The 5,263-nt window shown below is 38.5% G+C and overlaps 1 long non-coding RNA gene across 1 annotated transcript; it reads left to right on the top strand.

The window, feature by feature from the left end:
* Positions 1 to 498: 498 nt before the first annotated feature.
* On the top strand, positions 499 to 2,288 carry LOC124650434. The gene is made up of 3 exons (XR_006987000.1): positions 499 to 610; positions 1,424 to 1,493; positions 1,587 to 2,288. It is a non-coding gene; the product is annotated as an uncharacterized LOC124650434 (long non-coding RNA).
* Positions 2,289 to 5,263: the final 2,975 nt, after the last annotated feature.

The following is a 5,263-nucleotide window of genomic DNA, read 5'->3' as shown; positions in this document are numbered from 1 at the left end:
ACATGCACATTTTATCAACGACACATCAAAGGTTCAAGTTGCTAATCGCGATCGAGGAGGAAAAAATAAATGAGAAAGCTCAAGTGTGGCTCCAACACTTCATATCATGTTTGTTTCATGCTCTTGGGGCATTTCATCAAACACCTTATGTGCATAAGAGGAACCAAAAGCAAACCTAACACCCACTTGTGAAGCTTGTGAAGAGAATGGCACCAAATGGCTAAGTGTTGGCTGCTGGGTGGGTATATATAGGGGAGGGGCTTTAGTCCCGGTTGGCCTGACCAACCGCGACTAAAGGCCTTCGGGCACCTTTAGTCGCGGTTGGCCCGGCCAACCGCGACTAGCCCCCCACGTGCACCGGCTGGCCACCGAGCGCCCTGGGCCCAGGCCTTTGGTCGCGGTTCGCCTCCCGAACCGCGACAAAAGGTACCATTAGTCGCGGTTCCTGCAGCATCGCGACTTATGGGGCTCACCCGAAGCCTGTTTTTCCACCAGTGAAGCCACCATGTCACCACCCAAACAACGGTCAGAATGTCAACGCTGCAGTCGCGAGGCGGAGCACTAAGAATCATGGTAGCAGAGGAATCCCATAGTAGGAGCAGCCGAGCAGGTATCTTGGTTCACCCTTTCTCATTGTGTTATATTACGCATGGAATGGTTACACTACACCGTAACTTTTGTGTTTTTTAGAAGCAGCCGTTCCTTTTTTCCTGTATAGGTTGAAGAAAAAAAATGAATTAGTGCTAGGAGGAACTAGACACTAAATGATATAGTAGAAGCGGGACCTCGGCGTGAGAATTCCAGAAATTCGTTCCTGACAGGATTCGAACTCTGGTCGTTGGGGTGCCCCACTGCGACCTCAACCACTGGGCTATGCCCACGTCCTCTGTATAGGTTGAAGAAGGCATTGCTTATAAATATGGCACCAGTTCATCCATGTGAACCATTTGTTTGGCTATATGTAATTATGAAAAAAAATCTATTTGACTGATTTTATTTTGATATATTCTTCCCTTCTTTTTACGGTAACATTAGCTTAAAATAACTTACAAATTCCTGAATTTGGTTAATGGCCACAGATTAGCGTCACTCTTTATTTCCTTAAATCTTTTTTTCATGTACATACCATAATGCATATTTAACGATCATACACTGTTTCAGATAAGGTCATCCTTTTACAGTAGTTACCACTTCCCTAATGCCTCTATTTTTACAATTATCATGCCAATTTTTTTATGTTTTGTTTCCAAAAACGAAAATCCTTTTACTAACTACAGTAATTGAAATTTGGAAGGGTTATAAGTCCATGTAACTTCGGATGTTTTTGTTTTCTTAGTATATGTGTACATGTAACTTCAGATGTTTTTGTTTTTTTTCCCATATGTTATTTGGTCGCTAAAAAAAATTGGGTTTCTGTATGCAGGATGGATTTGAACGAACATCATTTTTGTGAAAATTTTGACCCCTACTTTGAATTACCATGGTGATGACACGTACACACTTTAGATGGTTTAATTTCTGCAGGGATTCTCCTGTGTGCAGTTCGATGCTGCTTAGCGATTTGGGCTAACATTATTTTCTTTCAGGTGCTTTGGTGGTCCGTCCTCCCAGGGCGGCAAGTACTTCGGCTTTGGATCCACCACGCTGCCCTCGGCCAATAGGAACAACGGGTCTGCCCAGGGCGATGTCATGCAAGTCGTCTCCCAGATAAACAATTATCTATGCTATCTACCATAATCTCGTGGTTGCAATCGAACAGATGTACAAACATTTACCAGATAGCTGCTATCGTATTGTAAGCATCACGTAATCTTTACTGGTTTTGAAAAGGGAAAATCTGCTATATCATGAAGTTGGTATCTTCAGATCTGCAAATGGTGATCGGCTAGCTAAATTTTTTAGGGGTTGAATGGCAATGTTGTAATCACTATTGATTATCATCACATACTAATCCTATTAGAGTTCTGAGACACCTTGGTTGTTTTGCGCCATGGATTTTGTGAAGCATATGTGGTTAAAACGCCATTTTTAACTCATGCAAAAGTGAGAGCTCTCATACATATCTGAAAAGAAGGAACGCTAAGAAGTATTTCTATCTTTTAGATTGAATTATTTTTGTCTTGGCCTAACGCCCAATAAGCTCTATGCAGGAACAATATTGATGTGAAAAGGGACTGATATAGAGGTAGTTACCATATCCATTTTTACGCAGATTTCCGTACTTTGATGTGTAAGCAGAAGGTTTGTAGAAGTTTCTAGGAAGACTTGGATTTGCCAAAGAAAAATGACCTTTTGATCTAATTTTACTGAAATATTGTTTATTTGACAAGAGAATGCACTTCCAATCACTCTTAGTTCTGAAAAATTCTCAGGACGCTATGAAGCAGCAGGGAGTCATACAATGATGGCATAATTTTATTTATTTCATTAGTCAATTAACGGCCCAAGATGCTCATTTCTGTACTGAACTCACTATTTCTGTTTCTTATTTAAAATTTTCTTTTCTTTGCGAATGCTTCTGCTGTGTATCCTCACAAATTCAGAAAAGAAGAACTTAGCATGCAAAATATTCTCATTGGTCTGCTTGGATCTTGGTTACTTCGTTTATTTTCTCCCTGGATCTTGAAGACTGCCTCTATTTTTCCTTTTCTATGCATTGTTTAATGATTTTTCAATGTTGAAGTATGGACATTAGGTTTGGGCGTTTGGCTCTCCATTTGTAGTTTTAGTGAAGTAGATTGGAGAGCTCATATCATAAATGGTAGCTATATTCTTTTTGTTTTGACGTAACTCAATAGTTGGTTTCAATTAAATTTTGAAATCAGCCAATTTAGAGGTTTGCTTACAGGGGAGGGATTCATACTAGTCTTTGGGTTCCCAGGAACCTTATCAGTTGTATATACTTAATTGAGCACATAGCTAATAAGTAACCATTTCTACGCTACACAAGCTAAACTTCTAACTATTTAGGCTGATACATGTATGCACTGATAGCCTACCTGCTAGATAGATTTACAGAATTAGATACAAATTATGAAAAATAAGTTTGTTATCCAACGGATTAGTTCTTATCATTGTATGGATATAGCATTTCTGAAAATTCCTCTCAAACTGAATAAATAACCATTTCTAGAATACACGAACTAACTGCAACTTCTAAATATTTGGGTAGTTTAGGTTGATACATGTACACACTAACTTCCCAGCTACTAGATATATTTACATAAATTATATATGAGCTATATAAAACACGTTTATTATGAATTTTTTAGTCCAGTAAGTTTACAGATTTAGAAATCGCTGTTTTGTTGTGCTAACAAGACAAATAAATACTGAATTTAAAATGCATCTTACACATATTTTAAATTTCAAAAAAATTGAAACAAAAAATTCGCACGTACATATTCATGTGCTACGCGCTCACAAAGTCGTTTCATAAAAAATGAACTTATCATCTGACGTGTGTAAAAAAGACAAAATTCAGTGCTTAAAACAATGCTTTTCACAGGATAAGTTTTCTCTTTTTTACACAAGTCACAAATTTTTTCGTGAAACTTGACGCGCACACATATATTATGGAGATGTATATGTAGAATTTTTTTTCAAAAATTTTCCACACTTTGAAATATGTTTTGTTGGTAGAGGGAGCATGTGCACCCGGGAGCCGAATTGAATTTCCGATTTGGTTATGCATATGTAAGTCTCCGGAGCTAACCTGTTACTTATGCTTAAAATAGGTACTTCCACTGTTCTGCCATCACAGAAGATGCTTATAGGTAGAGAATCATGAATGCATGCTAGCTCTAAGTGGTATGGACTCAGAACTTCCATTTTTCAGTAACTTTCTCATTTTGTGGGTTCCATCAAATAGTTAAAATACCTTCATTGCACTACCAGATCATCTATTGCACCTGATAAAATAGCCTGCTCTGCATGCTTCTGTGCTTCCTTCTCCCAGCTATTAAACTCTTATCTTATAACCTAGCATGGTTTTTCTTCTAACAGTGTTTAGAAACATTTTACTCTGAACTATTCTGACGTTTCTGTAGTAGGTTGCAATGGGTCACCAAGACTATGGCAGATAACAAGACCAGCAATTCAGACAACAACACTCCCTATTCATTGTGAATCTATCTTCTTGGAAGAAGTTATCCTGCAAGCTGAACAGAATTATAAAAGGAGACTGGGACATACTGTCGGCCGGCCTTGCTATTGCCGTCATCAGAGACCATTTGCACGTGTGTTCCATGTGCTGGCATTGGTGAGATTTCTTGGTCTTTAGTTTGCTACCCCCATTTGTAATTGCTCAATAACTAAGACTAAGCAGCTTTTCTATATGGACCTTGGTGCATAAATTTCTTGGGCAACTGAATCTGAAATAAGCTGCTTAGTCTTAGTTGTATATGCTAGCGAGTGTGTTATCACACAATGATTATACTGCAGCTAGGTTGATATGTGCAGGGTGTCGCTTTAGCTGATAAATATAGTCAATAGGTATCAGAACTCGGTCAATTATGTGAGAAGTTTCAGTGTTGCTTTCTTGTGGAGATTGTTGAAGCACTTTGTTTGTTCGAATTAGATGCTACAGATTTTCATTGTAAATACTACTGGTTGGTTGACTGAATGAAGTTGTTTAAGTTCAGATGCGGTGTACCTCTGAACTTTTTCCTCAATGAAGGTACAATATACAATATACTATGGTTTGGAGTTTGGACGTCGGAGTAAGGTGAAAAGTCAAATTTACTTCTAACAACAAGTGTCAGATGATGTTGTGGTCATATGTTCTATTTGATTTTGTCTTCTAAATATCAATATGTTGCCGTGTGCCGGTGAAGTTATTAGCTTTTGCTCCCGCGCCATACCAGGATAAACATCATGGTTGAGCAGCAAGGTGTTGCGAATGTTATATCAGACTGCATTACCACCACTAGAACTTTGAATTATGTTAATCGGGCTGTCTTGGTGAACCATGTTCATTATATGAACCATCTACCATCTGCTTCCATGTCATCCCTCAGTTTCCATCTCTAAAGTTTTCACAGTCAGCTCTGCAACTATTTCAAGCTATATGCAAATTATACCACGATCTTGCTATAAAAAATATGCTCATAGCATCTCACGGAATTTATACCATCTTTCCCAACTCTACCAGCTAATGAAACATCTTCCAGCAGTTCCAAAATAATTACAAGTTTTATTTATTTATTGGCCACAACTAGGGCGCGGCGTGCCGCCGCGCCTACCTTTGCTAGTATTTTTACTA

The sequence above is a fragment of the Lolium rigidum genome, chromosome 4 (genome assembly GCF_022539505.1).
Source record: "Lolium rigidum isolate FL_2022 chromosome 4, APGP_CSIRO_Lrig_0.1, whole genome shotgun sequence".
Lineage (NCBI taxonomy): Eukaryota > Viridiplantae > Streptophyta > Magnoliopsida > Poales > Poaceae > Lolium > Lolium rigidum.
This window is presented reverse-complemented; position numbering and strand designations above follow the sequence as displayed.